This window comes from Rhipicephalus microplus, chromosome 10 (genome assembly GCF_043290135.1).
Source record: "Rhipicephalus microplus isolate Deutch F79 chromosome 10, USDA_Rmic, whole genome shotgun sequence".
Lineage (NCBI taxonomy): Eukaryota > Metazoa > Arthropoda > Arachnida > Ixodida > Ixodidae > Rhipicephalus > Rhipicephalus microplus.
This window is the reverse complement of record NC_134709.1, coordinates 58,991,494-59,015,612: the sequence shown is the minus strand read 5'-3', so window position 1 is coordinate 59,015,612 and position 24,119 is coordinate 58,991,494.

The following is a 24,119-nucleotide window of genomic DNA, read 5'->3' as shown; positions in this document are numbered from 1 at the left end:
TCAGGAAGCTTCGATATTACTTTGGCGGGCCCTTTCCAATGAACCTCAAGCTCGTTCTTTTTGGACGGCCGCAGCAGCATTACCAGTCTACCTACTTCAAAAGCGCGCTTCTTCGCCGATTTGTCGTGGTACTCATTCGACAACACTTGTGCAGGTTTCATGTGGCTTCCCACTAGCGCTTTATTCTAGAGATCCTCACGTTGCTCTCCAATGAGCGTCTCTCGATCAACCCTCGACAGCTCGCTCCAACTTTCCGCTACAGGCGAGAGCGTTGCACCCCTCTCGCTCTGACTCCATGGCACCATGTCGTCTCCCCCTGCTACGGAAACCGCGCCAGTCGCTTCGGCGACGGGCCACTCGAGTGACGGCTCAAATGACTTACACAGAGAATCTTGTGTCTGAGGTTCCGTCGACTCGCCACCAAGGTCACACAGATCTGCTGCTTTTGAAATTGTTTCTCCACATAGAACAAGATCAAGCTCCCGCGAAAGCTTCCGCGCTTGCGATCACGTGAGGGCAATGTACGCTAAGTTGGGGAAGAACGATTACATGGCTGCTTTTTGAGAAGCTGCTCTAAGTTGTTAGAGAAAAGATAAGGAAAACGATCGGGAAGCGCGGCAGACACAGCCGCTTCGGTGCGAAGCTTGCCGAACGGGCCTTCAATGACAGCCGTGGCGATTGGTAAGCAAGCACTCTACTCCTCGGCGACTTGCCTGATCCACGCGCATTCTCCTGTAAAGCCATCCGGAGACACCAATGAAGGATGGACAACGTCCATGGTTGCCGCTGAGTCACGAAGTGCTCGACACCTTTTCCCATTCACCCCTAATTTCTTGGAGATACGGCTCTAACAACCACATGTTCTTTTCCGATTCTCGGATTGTTGCAAAAGAAAACTTTTGCTTACAGTTTTTCGCGATGTGCCCTTCCGTTTTGCAGTTGCAGCAGATTAGCAGCTTCCGTGATTCAAACGCCCGTGTGGTATCAGTGCGTTGTTTAGGAACCTCACTCGATTTCTCCGCTTCCGTTTGCCCTTCCCCTACAGTGTCCTTAGTAAGAGACGAGTCCTTCTTAAAATTACGATGCGGAGCCGGTTTTCGTTGATCAGGTTTCTTTGAAGAACCCTCTTTCTTTTCGTCCCTTTATACGCGCACTGCCCTGCTATGCAACTTTCGGCGAGTATAATACTCCTCAGCTAACTCTGCTGCCTTCTTTAGCTGTACTTCATCAAGTTTGTCCTGCAACCAAAGTTTGACATCCTCCTCGATGCAGCGGTAGAATTGCTCCAATGCAACGCATTCCACCTCTTTATCGCGCTTGTCATAAACACCTTCGTCCTTGAGCCATTCAATTAAATCGGCTTTAAGACGAAACGCGAAGTCAACGTGTGACTCATTCCCCTTTTTAGCATACCGTAACCTTTGCCTGAAAGCCTCGGGTGACAACTTATAATGTCTCAAGAGCACTTCCTTAAGCTCGTCATAGCTCTGAAACGCTTCCCTCGACAAGCAAATTATCGCGTCGGACACTTCGCCGGAAAGAAGAGCTAACAGGTTCTGTGCCCAAAAAGACCGCTACAAAGCGTTTCGCTCACAGACGTGTTCAATTTTGACGAGATACTTCGCCATGTCCTCGCCTACTACGAACGGTGGCAGTTGGTCCCGAATTCTATAACCGCTGACCTGAACGGTTGGAGAAGCTACGCTAGGCGCCTGCGAACACTGTAGTATTGCCAATTCTATTCGTTTCAACTCGAGGAGCTCCTGTCTCTCGGCCTCCTCGTGGCGTTCTCGCCTTTCAGCTTCTTCAAGAACTTCCCGCCTTTCAGCTTCTTCACGTTCGCGAGCTTCTTGCCTTTCAGCCTCCTCGCGGCGTGCTTTGATATCCACCCAGGCCTCATAGACTTCCTCAGCCGACACTCCCTCATCCTTCATGATCTCAAGGATCGCTTGCTTTCGTTTCGCACGGCCCAAAGTAAGGCCGAGTTCCTCACAAATTTCGATGAGTTCCTTCACTTTAAGGTTCTCCATCGTTCACACTAGCCTCTTGCTGTTTGACCCTGTTAAGAATTTACTTGCCGTACCCCCTAAAAGCCTACTAGGAAGACGCGCAAGCAATTTTTAACACTCCCGTGTTTACCCCCTCCGCATTACCTTTGGTTTCAAAGCACTTCGACTTTGCTTGAAACGATCAAAGCTCACTCTAATGCTTCACACAGCCTTTCTCTAAACTACTATAACCTGAGCTAGAGTAGTGTGGTGAACTGAGGAGAAAACATCAGGCACTCACCGCATCGATGTCGCTGACGCCGGCCGATCCCGCAGCTGCAAACCACTGTTACGAAGCGCGCTTCCGACGACGTTACGAAGGGCGCCACGAAGCTCACCGCTGCAACCACTGTTTACGAAAGACGGCGACGCTAACACGGTCCTGAAGGCGCCACTGCTTCGAACTCCGCCGGGAAGGTCACCAGCCGTTTGGTAGCGTAGGTTTCTCAGCTCGCGACTGCTTCTGCGCAGAGCTGATAGACGAGCGGACGAGACGACGGTGAGTTAATTAAGGTTTATGTACAGCATATATACAGAGGCGTTACAAATTCGGCACTGGAGCCGACAGCTTAGAGATCCGAAGAGCCGAGCTCGCCTCTCTAACACATAGGTCTGCCGCTAACACATAGCTCAACTGCTCGCGACGCGCCGCGGGGCTTCTTTATATGCACCGTGTGGATTCTTTGAGTAACCAAATGTCCAACCAGAAGCGCCACTGGTCGTGAGGTCAGACTCCTCCGATGGGGTCGCCACTGGGCCACGTCAATCTTTCTCATCGAATCTGGAGCCGCTACGTTGCACGTGGCTGCACCCAAGGACGAGTGACGTCGCCACGAATTGCGTCAGACTCGTCAGACAGGAAGGCGCCGGCTCGCTGGCTGACGTGACTCACTGCACGTGCGCGGCAGAAAGGCGCCGTCGCGTGATGACGCCGTTGAGTTGTTCATCGCGTGAGGCGGGCTCGTGTGCTGGCCTTGACACAGATTTCCTTTTTCGTCGCATGGACGTTCGCTGTGGACTCGCAGGCATAACAGGCGTCTCTGGCGGAGGTCCTGCACTCACCGGCGTAAAAAAGCGTCTCATCGCTTTTTTACGCCGGTCTCATCGCTGCATCTCATCGCTGCATCGAGACTACCTTGCCTACCAAGGAAGCACAATATAGTCATCGTGACACCCTGAGGAGGCCTGAACATGAAGAATGTTATTCGAATCAAAGTGACCCAATCTTTGACGTTGGCAGCGAAACTCAGCCCGGCCGAGATAGCCGATGACATTGTGTGCCCTAACCCTACGTAGAACGTTTTCTTCGTGAGTACACCGGCTGAAAAGAACGCCCAAGCCTATTCAAGAGTCGAAGCTATCACAGTCGGGAATGCCAGCTATGAGGTCAGCTCGTACTTGGCCGCACCAGACAACACGTGTAAGGGGGTCCTCAGAGGCGTAGACCTAGACTTCAATCATGAGCAGCTGAGCAGCATGATTGTTCAACCGAAAAATCTGAGAGCACTAAAGGTCAAGCTCATAAAAAACACCGCAACGCTGATCGTTCTATTCAACGGCTTGAAAGTGCCTAACTAAGTGATGTGTGGGTAAAGTATGTTACGGTGCACGCTTTACCGTAGACAAACCGATGTGTGCTATGCATGCGGAAGTCTAGGCTATCACGCCGACGTGTGCCCGGCGCCAGAAGATATGATTTGCAGAAGTTGCGGCGAGGCGTCACCGTCCAAGGATCACGTGTTCACCCCCAAGTATGTGGAGGGCCTCACCTTACAACGAACAGGCTATGCAGACAACGCTTTCAAGTACCATATGTAGTTCGCCGACGCAGACGTGAACGTCAACGCACCAAGTTCCCAGCACCGACCGGCACCGAGCACCTGCGGAGCCGCAGCAGATTGCCGTCGAGAAGGGGCACTGGACAACCAGTGCCGTGGTCATCATCCAAGAGCGGTCGCTCCAGATCTAGAAGACGCTCACGATCCGAGGACCCATCTGCTGTTCTACTTCAAACGCCGCCCGCCAGGGATACTCGCTGGGCCGACTCTGTCAAGGGAACGTCTTTCATAGTAACGAGGGAAGTGCCTCCACTGTCAGAGCATAGTGCGGCTAAGATTGCACAACTCGAACGCGAAAACGCCTTGCTAAGGAGCGCTTTTGAGCTTCTTCAAGCAGAGGTAGCTGCACCAAAATCGGCGACCGCGTCGTCGCCCTCGCAGTCGCCACCCCCATCGGAAACAGCAGACGTGCTCATTGAAATGCTGTCTGAGGCACCTGCAGACGAATGACCCGCAAAGAAGAGAGCTCTGTCCCAGCCTTTACGAGATGAGGGGCTGGAAGTTCTTAAATCTGGCTTTAACGAGTTTAAAAACGACACGAAAGAATTTCAGGCCGAATTGAGGAACACGCTTAAGTGCCTTAGCGAAGCGTTATCAACTTTGAACATGAGGGTTGCAACACTCGCATCCGAGAGTAATAGTGGGTCATCAGGTTCGACAGTGGCAAGTCCTTCATTTTTATCGGGTATCTTCAAAGCTAGGGTCACTCTAAAGGGTGGAAAGCAGACCCCTATACGTATGTGCCACAAGGCAAATCAAACTAAAGTTGCAAACATGGCGGGTTCGATTAGTAATAGTAACATCGTAGTTTGGCAATGGAACTGCTGTAGATACCTGCGTAAGAACGCGGTCCTTCAGCATTTGATTCGGTCTTATACTAACAAGCTGGTGATAGTCCTACTCCAAGAAACATTGATGGACTCAATTACCCTATCAGGCTATAGGTCCCACTGCTAATTCGGGCAAGATATTAGGGGTATCTGCACCTTTGTCTCGACGAAGCTTTCCACTGTAGTTCACGATCTTACTATGAGCCATAGTAAGACTAAGCACCTGTTTTTCGAGGTTATACCAAGCGGGCAGCATCAAAACAGCCTCTTCATCCTGAACGTTTACAGTACTCCTAGGGACATGAGGCAGCGCTTCACGTCGCTAATATCCAGGGCAGTTGGAAAGGCAGCTGGGGCTGAACTCATTATTGCCGGGGACTTCCATGCCGGAAATCAGGAGTGGGGATATCACCGCACTAACGCTAAGGGTAGAGATCTCTGGCAAGCTGCTTCAGGCTACAACCTAACTCTATTCACGGATCCTTCATTCTCTACTAGAATAGCAAACTTATGCTCCAGAGACGGGGAACCTTCGTGACAAAGCCAGGTTGATTGACCTCTCTAAGGCATTTGACTCCATAGTTCATAACATACTATTAGGTAAACTCAACTCAATAGGTGTCGTCGGTAGTGCGCAGGAGCTGATTAATAGCTACTTATCTAATAGACAGCAAGCTGTTTGTGTCTCTAACATCCTCTCCACTTTTAAATCTATTGACAAAGGTGTCCCGCAAGGATCCATACTGGGCCCGCTTTTATTCTTAATCTATATTAATGATTTCACCTCGGTTTTAACACACAGTCAACCTTTCTTGTACGCAGATGATACAACTATAGTTACTAAAGACAAGTCTATCGATGCGCTAACTAATAAATTGTCCTCTGACTTCTATAACATGCAGAACTGGTGCACAGCTAATGGTTTAACTAATAATACCAATAAAACACAGTTCATTGTCTTCCATTCTAGTCATAACCCTCTTTCACCTACACCCGCTATTACTATCAACGGCCACAGACATCTTAGTACTACTAAGTGCACATTCTTGGGAGTAGTTCTAGATGCTCATCTCAAGTACCATCATCACATTTCACTTATAAAACAGAGGATTGCTCATGGTATCATAACACTAATTAAAGCACGACCGTTCTTCAATTTGCAGACTTTGCTTAAACTGTACTACGCCTTCATCCACAGTCTTATCACGTACTGTATCACGTCATGGGCGAATACCTATCCATATCATATCCTTCCACTCCAACGTCTCCAAAACCAAGCCATTCGCATCCTAATATTCAGTTCACCGATCTCCTGCGCATCCCCACTTTTTCAGCAACATAATGTACTAACAGTGTGTAATTTATTCAAATATAAATTGGGGATTCTTGTATTTAAGTGTCTTAACGGTACCATAACAGTCAACTTTTTAGAGAAATTTCAATTGTTAAACTCTAATCCTACCAGGTTTGCCTCAAACAACCACTTTTTACTACCGCATGTACGCACTGACTATGACAAGCATACTACCATATTTGCAGCTATCCAATTTTGGAATTCAGTACCACTAAGCACTAAACAATTCTCATTAGCTGCTTTTAAAAAAGAAAAACATCTCATTTCGCAATCATAACTCATCTTAATTTTTATATCGGCGTTCTCTTACATTTACAGCTATTACTGTGTGCGTTATTTTCACATTTATTACCCATGCACATTGGAGTTCTTTTAATAGCTGTATATCATTAATTAACGTCATTTTGTTCCCGATTCTACTGCCATTTTTATTGTATGTTTCGTTGTTTTCATAGTTATGCACAACTACTGAACATTGTTTTGTAACCATTTTTACTGGCATGTTTTATTGCATGTTTGCGTTGTTTTTGTTACTATCAATAATTACTTATTCGCTTTTTTGTTGCCGTTTTGTTGTACTTATCAACATGTCATTTTCTAACAGGAGGTCCCCTTTCAGCCTTGCGCTATGGGACCTCCTTCTGTATATACTACCCCAATGCGTGTATATTTTTTCCGACAATTAAAGCTTTGAATAATAAATATTGAAACTCGGAGTCAGTAACCTGGCACAATGTCAACAAAAGTTTTGGCAGTAATCATTATATTCTCGTCACTTCAATGGAAATACAGAGCAGACCTCTAACGAAATTTCAGTTCACGAATTGGGATCGTTTCCGCGAAATCAGGGTGCAGAAAAATTAGAACCGGGAGTCACCAGATTCTTTTGATGACTGGCTGGCACAGCTCAAGAAAGATGCAGCTGCAGCTACCAACTCCATGGTTACTGATGTTAGGGTTGACAGAATGAACAACCGTCTAGCGCATTTGCTCGAAGCTAAAAACGCCCTTCTTCACAGATGGAAGAACAGAATCTGAACCGTAGGCTGCGGAAAAAATCGCTGAGGTGAATCGCCCGATTGAGGAACACTGTCAGATGCTCTCTAGACAACAATTGAATGAAGTTTGCAACTCAGTCAATGGCCAGATGCGCACAGAATGCAGGTGGAACTTGCTGAAACACCTGTTAAAAGGATCAAACTCGAAATTCAACCAGAGGGGGAAACAGACAAAATCCTCTATACGGCCAAGCAAGAAGACTCGGAACAAAAAGTTTTCGAACGCCTCACGAAAAGTTAGCTGCCAGTTGATCTCTCGTGTGATTCCAACTGTCCCCCTTACGAGGGTCCACACGTGGAGTCTTTATACGAACCTTTCAGCACGGCTGATGTGAGGGAGGTTCTAATAAAACTGAATGGTCGATCAGCCCCAGGCCCGGACGGTATCTCAAATCGTATTCTGCGTAATCTGGACGATGCTTCCATACAAATACTCACAGACGAGATTAACAAGGTATGGGAACAGGGCACTGTTAGCGTCTCGCTTGCTGGATTCAGTGCCGACCGCTTGTGCAATCGCGATCTCCGACGTCAGCGTAGCTCTTTCCGACTGGGCTCACCCTACGTCATCTCCTCACGCCGATCTCCAACGACAGCGTACCTCTCACCTACTGGACTTGCTCTACGCCATCTCTTGGCACCGACCAAAGCTCTCGCAAGTGGTGCTCCGTCCTCGGACTCCTGTGACCATTTTTCCATCTTTCCTATCTCTCCTATTCCCTCGATATGTCTTCGCTCACTGGCTTGGTGCATCTCTCTTTCTCTCTCTCTCTCTACACTTTTATTTCTATCCTTTTAATCTCTCCTCACCCCCATTCCCTGTGAGCTACTGTTGAGGTGTCGCACCCAGATGCAGACAGTTACGCGGCTCACTTTTCTCTTCTTTTCCTTCTTATAAACATTGTTAAGCGGTTTATTGACGGACACTCAGCGATGATTCACGACAGCGACAGTCAATGCGGGGATCGACTCTCTGCACGAGCTGCTCTTCTTCTTAAGAAAAGGGCGACCCACTAGAAGGCGCTGAAGAGGATGACGCACTGTTCAAAGGCTTTACCACAACTACCCCGGGTACGAAAAGGGAGCCGCCTGGCGACCTAACAGCTGGTTACAATGAGCGGGTCATGGTAGGCCTTGAGGCGCTCCACGTTAACAATGTCGCGTCCTCGACGACGCATGTCCGAAGATTGTTCGATGGGTTCAATCAAGTAGTTGACTGGGGAAGTGCATTTGACGACACGGTAGGGGCCTTCGTATTTAGGCAATAGTTTTGAAGATAGGCCAGTTGCAGTAGTAGGAATCGAAAGCCAGACGAGCGCTCCAGGGAGAAATGTGGGTGCAGTAGTACTGGCGTCAGCGCGAATGCTTTTTTGCCGCTTTTGATCATGCGCAGTAAATGTCTTTGCAAGCTCTCGACATTCTTCAGCAAGCTTGGCTGTAGCAGAAATAGGTGCCCACTCAGACGGATCTGGCCTATACGGAAGTATCGTGTCGATGGTGTGTGACGGGTACCTTCCATATAATAAAAAGAAAGGTGAAAAGCCAGTAGTGCTCTGAGGGGCGGTATTATATGCGTAGGTGACGAAGGGTAGAATGGAATCCCAATTTGTGTGATCGGCGGCGACGTATTTGGAGAGCATGTCGCCCAGCGTACGGTTGAAGCGTTCTGTGAGGCCATTCGTCTGCGGGTGGTAAGCAGCAGTTTTGCGGTGAACAACGTTGCACTCTTTGAGAATGGCTTGAACGACTTCAGACAGGAAGACACGGCCTCGGTCACTGAGCAGTTCCTGGGGTGGGCCGTGTCGCAGAATGAATCGTTGGAGCTGAAAGGAAGCCACATCGCTCGCTATAGCCGCGGGAAGAGCGGCCGTTTCGGCGTATCGCGTGAGGTGGTCCACAGCAACAATGGCCCTGCGGTTACCAGCCGACGTTAGTGGAAGTGGCCCATACAAATCAATGCCAACACGCCAAAACGGCCTGGCAGGGCAAGGTAGAGGTCGCAGACCTACCGGCGGCAGGTGCGTTGAAGTTTTGCGGCGCTGACATTCTATGCAGGAGCGAACGAATTTCTGCACGTAGCGGTACATGCCGCGCCAAAAGTACCGTTGGCGAATGCGGTGGTAAGTCTTCGATACCCCGGAGTGCGCACACTGCAGATCAGAATGAAAGAATTCGCATATGTCAGAGCGCAGACTGCGAGGTATGACTAGTAGCCACTGGCGGCCGTCACCGTTGTAATTGCGTCGATGGAGGAGGTCGTCGCGAACGGCGAAATGGTGGGCTTGACGACGCAACGCGCGAGTGGATGGAGTGGATGGATTAGTCAGCAAGTCTATCAGTGAGGCAATCCATTGATCCTTGCCCTGTTCAGTAGCAATAGCATGAATGCTAATCGAAGAAATGGCAAGGTGAGACACTGAGTTGTTGGCATTGTCGTCAGGCAAGGGAGAACGCGACAGGGCGTCGGCGTCAGCATGTTGCCTTCCATTGCGGTACAGCACGCGGATGTCATAGTCTTGCAGGCGAAGTGCCCACCGGGCGAGACGGCCTGAGGGATCTTTCAATGACGACAACCAGCATAGTGCGTGGTGGTCGGTGACGACATCAAATGGGCGACCATACAAATAAGGTCGGAACTTTGCAAGGGCCCAGACGATTGCCAAACATTCTTTCTCGATGACTGTGTAATTAGTCTCGGCTTTAGTAAGCGTACGGCTCGCGTACGCCACGACATATTCCGGGAACCCTGGTTTGCGCTGCGCAAGGACAGCGCCGAGGCCGACACCACTGGCATCCGTGTGTACCTCTGTAGGGGCCGTAGGGTCGTAGTGGCCGAGTATGGGAGGCGACGTCAACAAACGACGAAGTGTTCTGAAAGCGTTGTCGCACTGTGATGACCACGAATGGAGAGGCCCGTTACTTCCGAGAAGCTTCGTCAGCGGCGATAAGATAGTCGCGAAGTTTCGAATGAAGCGCCGAAAGTAGGAACACAGTCCTACGAAACTGCGCAGTTCCTTCACGGATGTCGGCTTGGGGAACTCGGTCACGGCCTGAAGCTTGGTTGGATCAGGGAGAATTCCGTCCTTGGACACAACGTAGCCGAGGGTTGTCAGCTGCCGAGCTGCAAATTGGCACTTCTTTAGGTTCAGTTGCAGACTGGCGTTTCTCAGACGCGTTAAAACATGCCGAAGGCGTTGAAGGTGCGTCGAGAAGTCAGGAGCGAAAACGACGACGTCATCGAGGTAGCACAGGCACGTGTGCCATTTCAGGTCACGCAGAACTGTATCCATCATGCGCTCAAAGGTGGCGGGCGCATTGCACAGCCCAAACGGCATAACGTTAAACTCGTACAAGCCGTCGGGGGTGACAAAAGCGGTCTTTGGTCGAGCGTCCTCAGCCATAGGTACTTGCCAGTACCCTGAGCGCAAATCGAGGGATGAAAAGAAGTCTGCTCCTTGCAGGCTGTCAATCGCGTCATCTACCCGCGGTAGTGGATACACGTCCTTACGAGTGATCTTGTTGAGGCGTCGGCAGTCCACACAGAACCGCACAGAACCGTCCTTCTTCGTGACGAGAACGACAGGAGATGCCCAGGGGCTGCTAGAGGGGCGAATAACATCGCGGCGAAGCATGTCGTCGACTTGCTCGTTGATTACACGGCGTTCTGTGGGAGATACGCGATATGGACGTTGCCGCAGCGGTGGCTGTGCGCCTGTGTCGATGCGATGCGTAACGGTGGATGTGCGGCCGAGAGAAGGTTGAGCGACATTGAAAGAAGAGCGGAATTCTTCCAACAAGCCCAAAAGCTGGGAACGCTGGCCCTGCGTAAGGTCGTCGGGTATGCAGGGACCGAATATATCATCAGATGATGAAGCAGAAGTCGAAACAGCACCAAGCGTACAGGAACTTGGGCAGTGCATGTCATCGGGTTGATCCATAACTTGCGCATCTTCGATGGGTTCCACGCTGCCGAGACATTCTCCTTGCACCAACGTAACGCTGTACGGAGATGAGTTCACAACAAAAATAGTGGTGCTGCCGTGAGTGAGTTGCACGGTCGCGAAAGGAACCAGCAAGCTTTTTCTTATGAAAACACGATGAGATGGCGAGAGGAGTGCAGCGGTGTCAGAAAGGCTTGCGCATTAGAGCGACACCGCAACGGACGAGTTTGCAGGCACTTGAGTGTCGTCTCTGACGAGTAACTTGCTTGCAGCGGATGGACTGTCGGCCGGCGTCAAAGAAGAGAATGGCGCGAGTTCTATTTCTGCTGGTGCGCAATGAATGACGGCGTCGTGGCGGGAGAGAAAATCCCATCCTAGGATGACGTCGTGAGAGCATGAAGAAATTATGATGAATTCGACCGCATACATCACGTCCTGAATCATAAGGCGGGCTGTGCACATCGCTGTAGGGTGAATGCTTTGGGCGCTGGCTGTACGGAGGGAGAGCCCGCAAAGCGGCGTGGTCACTTTACGCAGTAATCGGCAAAGTTTTTCGTCCATCACGGATACGGCGGCTCCAGTATCTACAAGGGCAGACGCACGAACGCCATCCACAAGCACGTCTATCACGTTCGACGGGCTTTCCTGAGGGCTTCCGCAGTTCGACAGCGTCGCAGCCCTTGCCTCGTGGACTGCGACGACTAGTTTTCCTGGTCGCCCTCGAGTGGACGTGGCCGCATCGGTGACAGTGAGCGACGTCGTGGAGATGGTGAACGGCGGGTAGACGGAACGGGGCGGGACGACGGTGACATAGGCGGCGGTTGGTCATAAGAGCGGCTTGACTGGCTGGGAAAGTTGGAGGCGACCTGTGGTTGCTGCACACGATTGCAATATCGTGCCACATGACCGACGCAACCGCAAGCAAAGCAGATGGGGCGATTATCAGCAGTGCGCCATTGGTTTGCTGGTCGCATCCATGTCGCAGAACGCGATTGCCGAGCCGGCTGCTTATATGAGTGCATGGTAGGCGGCACTCGGGGCACGTGGGTGACGCCGGCGTATGTAGGCGAGACAGGTTCTCCAAAGCCTGGGGCCTCGCGACGGTGTCGGTGTAATTTAGCGGAACAGTGAAGAAATCGGTTGGGGCGGCCTGGCAACAACTTGAGCGTAGCTGAGTGGCACAGATGCAGGAGGTGGCTGGTGGTATTTAGGGACGACCTCCGCGATTTCCTGCTGAATGGCTCGGCGGAGCGGAGGTAGAAGTGTACTTGGTGGCTGTTGAGCTTGTTGTGGGGAAGCAAAAGCCAGTAGAGAGACCTGGCGGGCAACTTCCTCACGCACGAACGACTTGATTTCGGCGAGCAAGGTTGCGTGGTCTGGAACTGCTGACAAGGCCGAGAGATCAGCATCACGTGGTGGCGGGCGACGGGTCATCAAGCGCTGCCGCCGCAGCTCGTCGTAACTTTGGCATAACATGATGACTTCTGCCACAGTGCGGGGGTTCTTTGCCAGAAGCATGGTGAAGGCATCGTCGGCGATGCCTTTTAGAACATGCGTGATTTTGTCAGCCTCTGACATGTTCAGGTCGACTTTCTTGCACAAGTCAAGGATGTCCTCGATATAACTTGTGAAAGACTCACCGGTCTGCTGGGCTCGTTCTCGTAAACGCTGTTCAGCTTGGAGCTTACGAACAGCAGGGCGGCCGAACACGTCGACGACAGCGGTTTTAAAAGTGGGCCATGTCGGGAAATCAGATGCGTGGTTGTTGTACCACATGCCGGCCACACCCGCGAGATAAAAAATTAGGTTGCCGAGTTTACCTGCCTCGTCCCAATGGTTGGGGACGCTCACGCGTTCGTACATGGCCAGCCAGTCCTCGACGTCGGTGCCATCCGCTCCGGTGAATACAGGAGGGTCGCGGATGCGGGGGACACCGGGACATGGCGGCGACGTAGGAGGAAGCGTTTGCTGGGCGGCGTCTTGGTACATGGTTGGAGGCACGGTACGGGATCGAAGCTCCAAGGGCATCGAATGCTGACCGAAGGTGTCTGAAGGGCACAGCACTCTCAGCACTCTCCACCAAATTGTTAAGCGGTTTATTGACGGACACTCGGCGATGATTCACGACAGCGACAGTCAATGCGGGGATCGACTCTCTGCACGAGCTGCTCATCTTCTTAAGAAAAGGCGACCCACTAGAAGGCGCTGAAGAGGATGACACACTGTTCAAAGGCTTTACCACAACATAAACACTTCCCCAGGGCACTGTCCCGGAATCGTGGAAGCTGGCGCAGTCATCTTTATTTCGAAACCGGGACGTCTACTGAACCTTTGTAATCAAAGACCCATATCGCTTACATCCTGCATAGGAAAGGTGGCCGAACACGTCATTATTAGCCGCATTACTCAACACATTGAAGACCATGGCTTATTTCCGGACAACATTATTAGCTTCCAACCGGCAATATCGGCTGAAGATGCCATGAAGTTGATTAAACACCAGATTACCGACGTTCAAACGAGAGATGTCAGGGCGATCTTGGGACCAGATTTAGAGCAAACTTTTGAAAATCTCTCCCATACTCATATTCTCAACTCCATCTCTACTTTTGGCTTGTGGCTTAGATTCCACGCATTTATCAGCTCTTTTCTCGAAAGCAGAAAGACCATGATTAAGATAGGAGATCTGAAATCAGGACCCTTCGTTTTAGGCTCCAAAAGTACGCCACAGGGTCCGGTGATCTCACCACTCCTGTTCAATATCACTATCTGTGAGCTTTCCAAGAGGCTCTCTCAAATAAAAGGCATATTGTTACACAAGGCGAGGTAAATTAATGTTACACAAGGCGAGGTAAATTAATGGGGGTTTTTAAAGGGCCCTGAGTCCGCGATCACAGTCTAATGATGATGATCACCGCCATGGCTCGTACCCACTCAGGGCGATCGCAGTGGAGGCAACGTCGTCTTCCTTCTCTGCCCACGCTTCTCTTGTTTTTCCTGGTAGTGATACTTTGTATCATTCCTCCTCTCTCAGACGAAGCCCTCTGGGCGAGTCATTCTTGCATCCTTCGTGTAAACGGCTTCAGGCGGGCAACATGCGTCACCTCCGTCTTGCATGAACGTCGGCCACTAGTGGTGACACGTGCAATTTCGTAGTTGACCTCGCTGACACGACGGAGTATCACAAAAGGACCGGCATAGTGTGCCAGTAGCTTTTGGCTCAAGCCACGTCTGCGTATTGGGGTCCACACCCACACTAGATCACCGGGGGCATAGGTTACATGCCTGTGTTGACTGTCGTAGCGAGTTATGGATGACTCTTGCGCTGCCAGTGTACGTAAGCAGGCAAGTCGACGGGTCTCTTCCGCACGACACAAGGTTTCAGCAATTGATAAATCGTCATGGATGACAAAAGGAAAGATAGTGTCCAGCGTATGTCGAGGTGAGCGAGCGTAGAGCAGATAGAAAGGGCTATAGCCTGTCGTTTCGTGTTTCGACGTATTGAAGGCGTACGTGACGAACGGTAATACTTCATCCCAGTTTTTGTGGTCAGAGGCGACGTACATTGACAACATGTTGATCAACGTTCGGTATGTGCACTCGGTGAGACCGTTAGTTTGCGGATGATACGCAGTTGAGTGTCGGAACTTGGAGGCACACAAACGAAGTAATGATTCGACAATATCAGCGGTAAATTGTCGACCACGGTCACTTATTATCACGCGAGGAGGTCCGTGTCGGAGGATGACTGAGTTCAACAGGAACTCCGAAACCTGGACTGCCGTGGCGGAGCATAAGGCAGCCGTCTCGCAGTACCGCGTCAGGTAGTCGGCGCATACAATTATCCACCGGTTACCTTTTGAGGAGCGTGGAAATGGTCCCATCAGATCAATGCCGACCTTTTCAAAAGGGGAACCGGGAGGCTTTACAGGTTGCAGGTGACCAACTGGACCCGAGGAGGGCCGCTTGTGGCTCTGGCACTGCATACAGCTGGCCACGTAGTTCTGAATTGTTTCGCTCATTTTCGGCCAATAGAACTGCTTTTTCGTGCGACTAAGTGTTCGTGCGGTGCCTAGATGGCCAGAGGTGGGGTCATCATGCGTGAGACGCAGAACAGACGTTTGGAGGGACGCAGGAACAACCAGCAGAAAGCGGGCGCCCGTCGTGGACAAGTTTCTCTGGTAAAGAAGACCATTTTGGACGCAGAATCGGCCTTCGCTTAATGAATTTCTCGCTCCAGGGAAGAGAGCTTTCAAGCTTGAGTCATTACGCTGCTCAGCGGCGAAAGTCACGGCATCGGGAAAGTCAGACGACAGCGAAGCGATAAGGTGGTCAAAGTTATCGCCTTCACAATCTGTCGATGGTAGCGGCATTCTGGAGAGGCAATCCGCATCAGCGTGTACACGGCCAGTCTTGTATGAGATGGTGAAGACATGTTCTTGCAAACGAATGGCCCATCGTGCGAGGCGGCCGGATGGGTCACGAAGGTTGATCAGCCAGCACAGGGAATGGTGATCTGTGACGATAGTGAACGGGCGACCATAGATGTATGAGCGAAACCGTTGCACGGCAAAGACTACCGCTAGGCATTCCTGTTCGGTCACTGTGTAGTTGCGTTCAGGCTTGCTTAAAGAACGACTTGCGTACGCCACAACGTGTTCCTTCTTGCCAGAACGCTGAACGAGAACGGCACCGATACCGATGCCACTTGCATCTGTGTGAATTTCCGTGGGCGACGAAGGATTGAAGTGCCGAAGTATTGGCTGCGAAGTTGACAAACACTTCAGCTTGTGAAAAGCGGCATCACACTCGAAGGTCCACTGAAACAGGCTGTTCTTGCGTAGACGGCTTGTCAGGGGGTGAAACACATCCGCAAACTTGGGTACGAACCGGCGGAAATACGAGCAGAGTCCGATGAAGCTACGCAGTTGTTTCACAGATTTAGGACGCTCGAACGATTCAACGGCCGCGGTCTTTTGTGGGTCAGGTCTAATGCCATCTTTATCGACGAGATGTCCTAACACCAATGTCTGTCGCTCGCCAAAGTGGCACTTTATTTAATTCAATACAAGGCCAGCTTTTTCAATGCAGCTGAGCACGAGGTCTAGGCGAGTGTTGTGCTCCTCAAACGTACGGCCAAAAATTACGACATCATCAAGGTAACACATACATATATGCCATTTTAAACCACGCAATATAGAGTCCATAAATCTTTCGAATGTCGCAGAAGCATTACATAATCCGAATGGCATAACGTCGAACTCGTAAAGTCCATCGGTCGTAACAGATGCCGTCTTTTCTTTGTCAGCTGCGTGCATCGGAATTTGCCAGTAACCTGATCTCAGGTCAACAGATACAAAGTAGGACGCGGAATGCAGGCAGTCTAGAGCGTCATCGATGCGCGGCAGTGGATAGACGTCTTTCTTGGTAACAGAATTCAGTCGGCGGTAGTCAACGCAAAATCTCCACGTACCATCCTTCTTCCTCACTAGAATGACAGGAGCAGCCCACGGACTCGCCGATTCCTGTATTATTCCCTTTTCCAGCATCTCTTGAACTTGCTCGTTGATGATCTTGCGCTCCGATGGTGCCACTCGGTAAGGTTTCTGCCTAATGGGATGCGCCGATTCGGTGTGGATCTGATGACGTATCCGGGACGCTGGGATTAAGGGCCTTTGGCTGTATTTAGAAACATTGAACACTTTCGAGTTCTTAGACAGAACGTCGAGCAGGGTATGACGTTTGCTTTGGTCAAGTGACTTGCTGACTATTTGTAGCAATTGGGCATCTTCTGAACCTTCTAAGCATAGATGTTCATTTTGGCTTGTAGCATCAACAAGCGCAACCAGCGTCGTACATGACTCGGGTCTAAATACTGCAAGTTTCATGCCGCCTGGCAGAATTGCAGGCTCCATGGAACTGTTCATTGTCCACACACCTGCCCGTCAATCAACGACTGACACTATACAATGGGGAATGAGAATGTTCTTTTTCAGGCATGCCGAGGGAATCGGTTCGAGTGTGGCGTCAAACGTGCCACAGTTGTTACTGGAACATGTCACAGGAACACGCACAGCAGAAAATGCAGGAACGACTGTATCCACGGAGACGAAAAAGATGCATTCCTCCGGACAAGAATTTTCCAAAAGCGCCGTTGGGAAAGTACCGTGTATAGAAAGATGCCCACTTTTGCAGTCTACAGTTGCCCCACACTCACACAAGAAGTCAATACCCAAGATAACGTCATGTGTAGACCGCGGAATAACCGCGAACTCTGTGCAAAACACCTTGCCACACAGCGACACGTCCACAGTACAATATCCCACCGGACACAACACGTCACCACTTACACCACGAAATGTCACCCCACGGTTCAGGCAAAACATCACTTTTGGTCCTAGCAGGTTCTTAAAATTTACACTCATCACCGAACCTGTCGCGCCTGTATCCACAAGTGCCATAGTAGCCACTCCATCGACAACTACACGAACTTTGTTCTTCAACATAAACGCTGACGGGGGTATATCTGTAGATAGCACCTGTGATCTTGCGGCTTCACCCCCACTGGCCGCACCGACTAGTTTTCCGGCGGCGGTGTACGTGCGCGTCGCCGTGGTGACGGCGATCGTGGAGCACGGGGAGCTGGAGGTGGCGTCAAACTTCGATCAGAGGCCGGTGAGGGATAGCGTGACCCGGTAGGTGCGCGTGGTTTCCGTGACCTGGAGTGCGGATAGTCGAAATGTTGGTGATACAAAGGCCAAGACTGTCGCTAATATGGGCGGTGGTCACAAAAACGTGCGATATGACGCGGGACACCACAGTTGTAGCATACCGGACTTGGTCGAGGGGCACGTTGTTGCTCAGAGTAACGACTCCTCTCGGAAGGGATGGGATAGTGGTACCGTCCTTCGGGGGCCCTGTAGGGAGGCGATTTTGGGTAAAGAGGTGGGTGAAAACTTCGTTCGTAGTTGGGAGGTGGTTGACGGGGGAATCCAGCCTGCCGTGTGCCTTGATATTCAAAAGCGTCTGTTGCGTTTATCGATGGTTGCCATGGTGGAACAGAAGCAAGAGTTCGCACACCTTCTGGTTCGCTTACGTACCTATCCTGAAAATCGCTGGGGCGATGATAGCTCTGCTGACATCGAAGCAGCTCTTCTCTAACGATCTGCCGTATGGTCATAGCAAGGTCGTTAGGCGGCACTGTTTCAACACTAGCCACTGTGGGGACGTTGGACAGGCGGCCGAATTTCGGAGAAATTCGTCGCACCTTGAGGGATTCAAAGGTACGACAGTGCTTCATCACGTCGGACACAGAGTTCAAGCAGTCTTTCCCAATTAAGAAATTGTACACGTCTTCGGCCATACCCTTGAGAACGTGTCCAACCTTGTCTTCTTCAGACATCCTCCCATTCACGATCTTGCACAGCTTCAATATTTCTTCAATGTATGTCGTACATGTTTCTGCTGGAAGCTGTGCCCTCTGAGACAAAGTCTGCTCCGCGCGTTTCTTTTTTGCGTCCGAATCGCCGAAGCACTTCTGCACTTCTTCAACAAAACGTTCCCAAGTCGTTAACATGTCCTCGTGGTTCTCGTACCACATAAGGGCGGTGTCACTTAACGAGAATACGACATGATTGAGCTGTTCGTTCGAGTCCCAGCCATTGCTTCTGCTCACCCGCTTGTAGTTCTTGAGCCACACGTCGACGTCTTCTCCTGAGGTCCCGCCGAAGTTTGGTGGCACTCTGTAGTACGGCACGGAACCCATCGGAGTTGGCCTCGAAGCGTTGGATGGCTGCTCTTGGGCCATTACGATCGGTGAAGGTGGAAGTCCGGCGAGGCGGCGGCTGCGACGAAGTCCTGGTAGTGAAACTCCCGAATTTGGGTTCGTCCTACCCAGCACCTTCCACCAAATTGTTACACAAGGCGAGGTAAATTAATGGGGGTTTTTAATGGGCCCTGAGTCCGCGATCACAGTCTAATGATGATGATCACCGCCATGGCTCGTACCCACTCAGGGGGATCGCAGTGGAGGCAACGTCGTCTTCCTTCTCTGCCCACGCTTCCCTTGTTTTTCCTGGTAGTGATACTTTGTATCAATATGTCAGACCCTTTCCGCCAATGACATCACTGTCTGGTGCACGGGTGGCAGTGAGGGCAGAGTAGAAGAGACAATCCAATGGGCTGTACAATACATTGAAGCTTTTCTTAGTGGCACTGGACTACGACTCTCTTCAACAAAGTCGGAACTTGCTTTACAGACCAAATAGAAGGAATGTAAAGCCTCGAAGCTGGATTCCCCTTCCAGATATCAATAGTGTACTTCGCACCAGCTCTGGTCATATCATTCCTAGGGTAGAGGTAATCAGAGTACTTGGATTGCTTATAGAGGCGAATGGCACAAATAGACAGACCATAAACAAGCTCACAGCTAAAACGGCAAGCAGGATTTGGCTTATTTTTAGGGCCTCCAACTCTTAGAGGTGGCTTGAGAGAGGACAATTTACTAAAGCTATTAATCATCATCACATCATCAGCCTGACTACGTCCACTGCAGGACAAAGGTCTCTACCATGTTCCGCCAGTTAACTCAGTCCTGTGCTTGCTGCTGCCAGTTTATACCCGCAAATCTCTTAATCTCATCTGCCCACCTAACCTTCTGTCTCCCCCTAACCCGCTTGCCTTCTCTCGGAATCCAGTCAGTTACCCTTAATGACCAGTGGTTATCCTGTCTACGCGCTACATTCCCAGCCCATGTCCATTTCCTTTGTTTGATTTCAGCTATGATACCTCTAACCCCCATTTGTTCTCTAATCCACTCTGCTCTCTTCTTGTCTCTTAAGGTTACCCCTACCATTCTTCTTTCCGTTGCTCGCTGCGTCGTCCTCAATATAAGCTGAACCCTCTTTGTAAGCCTCCAGGTTATTCAACGTTTTCTTAATTAGCCACATTAATTACGTTGCTGCCATGCACTGTTGGCAAAGTTATAAAAAGGTTAAGAGTAATCTGATCCGCAAGAGCATCAAAAGAGTGCTAGGGGTGCAACTGCACGAGGCAACTGCACAAGGCAACCGCAAAGGCAACTGCACGAGGCAACCGCAAAGAGTGCAACTGCACGAGGCGTTCCGTACTGGTACCCGAAGGGTACCAGTACGGAACGCCTCGTGCAGTTGTGTATACACAACACGTTGGAAGAGATCATCGAGGCACAGCATATGGCTCAGATGTCCAGGCTCTCCTCCTCGGCTGCAGGAAGGAGCATCCTGACAATCCTAGAGTATAGTGCGGTAGAAAAGGAACGTAGTCAGTCTCTCACTATGAAGAAAAAGGCCAACATTATGGTCGCTCCGTTCCCCCGCAACGCACATCCGCAGCAAAATGCGAACAGGCGGAAGGCCAGGGGCGAAGCATTGCTCAAGAGTGTTTGTGCAAATCCGGAGTCTGCATGCTTCGTAGGCGCGGCGCAATACGTACGAACTGCCAACTTCTCGGTCGTTGCAGTTGACGACGCAGGTTGTGTTATTTACTCCGCGTCTATCAGGAACAGCCTTTACGCTAAAGCTGAACAGGTAGCCATAGCTCTTGGTCTCCTTGACGACTCCCGGCAACACATCTATACACACTCACGAGCGGCAGCGCGAGCCTTTGCATCTCGATCGGTATCGGCTGAAGTACCTGGCATCTTAGGTAATAGGGTTATTTCAGAACACACCATAATTTGGTTTCCGGCTCACCTCGGATCACATCTGGCCTCCACGGCAAACCTAAACGAGATCACCCATGCCGAAACACGCGAACTTACTCACCCTGCTGGGCAGCCTACGGGACCTTCAGACTCTAACCTAATTGTCTTTAGGATTGTTCTCTTCACTTTCAACTAGGTGACCAAACATTATCAGCTGGACAGAAGGATTTGACCCCTTTCTCATATGCAACTTTGTAGGACCCAGGCATCTACTCTCCGCATGACCAAGTCGTACCCCAGTCTTCGTTTCTACAGCCAGTTTGTGGAAAGCATTATTCCAACAAGCCCGGATGTGGCGCGGTATCTATGTTAGAACACATGCTCTGCAGTGCCCCTCATCACGCGATTTTCGGCACATGACCGAAGGGGAATGGAGCTCTGCGCTCAGGAACTCAGAACCTGCACATCAACTGTGGGCTGTTCTTAGGGCCCACGACGCGGTGGTGAGGTTCGGCCTACCCAATCCGACGTGGGAGTGGCCCGCTGCTCTACCTACTTGAGGTAGTGTTCCTCAGGACCTGAATAAAGTTCTGTGTCTGTCCTTCTGAACTATATTTTTGTTACCTTTGTCTTCTCCTAATTTATGACATGAGTAAAATAAAGGCTTTCGTTTAATAAAATAACAACAATGTCACTACGACAGACATTTCCTTCACCCTGACACTTGCCCTCAGCCCAATATTCGTGCACATAGCTGGCATGTAGCATGTGCGGATGATTGATTAGCAGAGAGCTTTAGGGGCGAAGCTCCTTACGCGATGGGTCGTATGTCCCGTGTCGTCGTAGTCGTAGTTGTAGCCAGTTGCATTGCATTGCATGTCAATAAAAATGGTGTCACAACATATTCATGCACTGAATGAATGTTGATGAGTGGAGAAAAGTGTCAATGTGCCCATTCGTGCTTTCGTACGTCCGGCCAGCCGTCCGTCCGTTCATGTGAACGTGCGTCCAACCGTGCGTCCATCCGTCCGTCCCATTCGCTTCACCTTACTCGTAATCAATCACCTCGGGGATATTTTGTGATTTTTCGTTAGGTAGAACAAAAGGTAGAAGCGCTGCATTGCATTGGACTGGCAGCGCTGCTACCTTTTATTTCAGCTCATGGTTAGTGCGGACTCGATGCAGCCTATCTAAGTTCTACAAAGAGTGTATCGGTCTACGCCACTCTCAGATAGTGTTCACCATCTTATTCGTCTGGATGTGTGCGCATACGTGTTCCGTAGTTCCCTTAGGCAACTTTGGCGGACCTTATTAAAGTTGATCTCGCAACCCACCCAAAAGTTAAGACGCACCTTCTACCGCATTTTTCTAAGGACACTCATGGACGGGTGCCCCGAAAAAAAGAAAGCCTTCGATGTACCACATGAGCCCTTATACATCTGTGTGGGTCAGACTTGTGGCGAGTGCGCAACCTTGCAGATCGGTGTAATCTTGGTCTTTCCAGAGGGAGTGAGCCCTACAAGACCGCTGTGATCAGATGTATTTTAATGACTGTATTGAACGTCAACGCACCCAGGCCCGGCGCAGCAGTACCTGCCTTGTACAAGAGCGAGCGTCTCATCGTCTTTCCAGGGACGCCTATGCAGCTTCCGCTACACAGGGCACACCCCTAAAGAAGAGAAAAGTCTGACAAACTATTAGAAAAGTCTGACAAAATATTAGAAGAGAAAAGTCTGACAAACTAGGGGACATTATATGGCCTAGGTATGGAATAAGAAGGCAACGATCCGGAATGCAGTAGCGTGTCGTCTTGCAAGACGAGTGATAGTTGAACGACTGATTTCCAAGGTGATCAATGTGCCATGAGAGAGGACTTGAGATGTCTTTGGAAACGCACGACTAGTCCATTTGTTTGTGGCTCTTAAGATGTCGTGTGGAGGCGGGGTTGTTCCGAAAAGCCTGTGGAGTTAGTTTAATAGCGCATAATCGAACTTCCGATCGTGGTAGGCGACTATAGAAGATGGGCAGCCGACCATTGAAATACAAGATGACTCCTGCAGCTGTGGGCGCTGATATGCCGTTTATCGGTGTAGCTTCTGACCACCGTTTCAAGGAGTCGATGCATGTCAGTGTGTAGCTGCAGCCTTTGGAAGTTTGGTGTGGGCCAACCAGGTCCAGGCGTGTGGTGCCGAAACGCGCGTTCGGTGGAAGAAGGACTTCGCAGGAGGGACCGCATGACGGTGTATCTTCGAGCGTTAACATGGCAAACAACAGCGCACCCAGTCTCAAACTTGCGCATTTAGCTGAGGACAAATGCAGCTACTAGAAACGAGCGTATGTGTAGGCGAACACCAGGAATTGGCAGGCTGTTTACATCATCGAATAGGCGTCTGCGAAATGGTGTCAAAAAGAAAAATCGAGGCATGCCGGTTGAGGTGTCGCACACTGCCGTCGTACCATGAGAAGTCAATACGACGTCATCCATTATTAGGGATGTCGACAAATTTTGGAGGGTACGCAGCTCGATGTCATCAAGCTGGTGGGTGGCGAGTAGGCCGAAGTCGATAACGGATGTCTTTGTGGTTGGCATGGATACGGCATCGACTTGGCTGGGAAACAACGGCAGGAATTTTCTCGGTGCCATTGCCATGACTGAATGTAGTTGCAAATTCCGAGATGTTAAGAGAGATATTGAGCCCCACGCGGCGAGAAGGCCGCCAATCGCGTGCACAAGGGGCTTATGGTCGGTTAAGACACTGAACTGATGACCTTCTGGGAAGTGCCGCAACTGTCGGAGAGCCAAGCACACGGCGAGTAGTTCGCGGTTGAAAACGCTGTAGCTTCTGTGTGTTGGCTTCAGCTTATTTGACTAGAAAGCGAATGGATGCCATGTGCTGTTGACAAATTGTGGCAACACGGCGCCAACAGCATTGTTCGAGGCGTCAGTCATGAGAGTGGTTGGTGCGTCTGGCTCAGGATGTTTCAGCATTGTTGCACTGGTGAAGGCAAACTTGACTCTCGTGAAAGCGTTGGTGGCCTCTTCAGCCTACTGAATCACTTCTTTTCGCTTTGACCTGATAAGAACTAGTCGTGTACAATAGGGTACAAACATTCAATACAAATTGATGAACACGAAAAGTCGGTGAAGTTTTGTCATCGTAGTCATTCGTGGAAAATCTTCACCGACGCGAATCTTGGAGGGCAGTGGTGAAATGCCGTTCGCGTCGACTGCGTGTTTAAAAAACTTTAGTTTCTATCTAGAAGAGCAAGATCACTTATGGCGGTGTTTATGACAATTCCTTGACTGACGAGGCGGTAGAACAACAACCGCTGGTTCTGAATATCGTTTTAGACGGAACAACTTACAA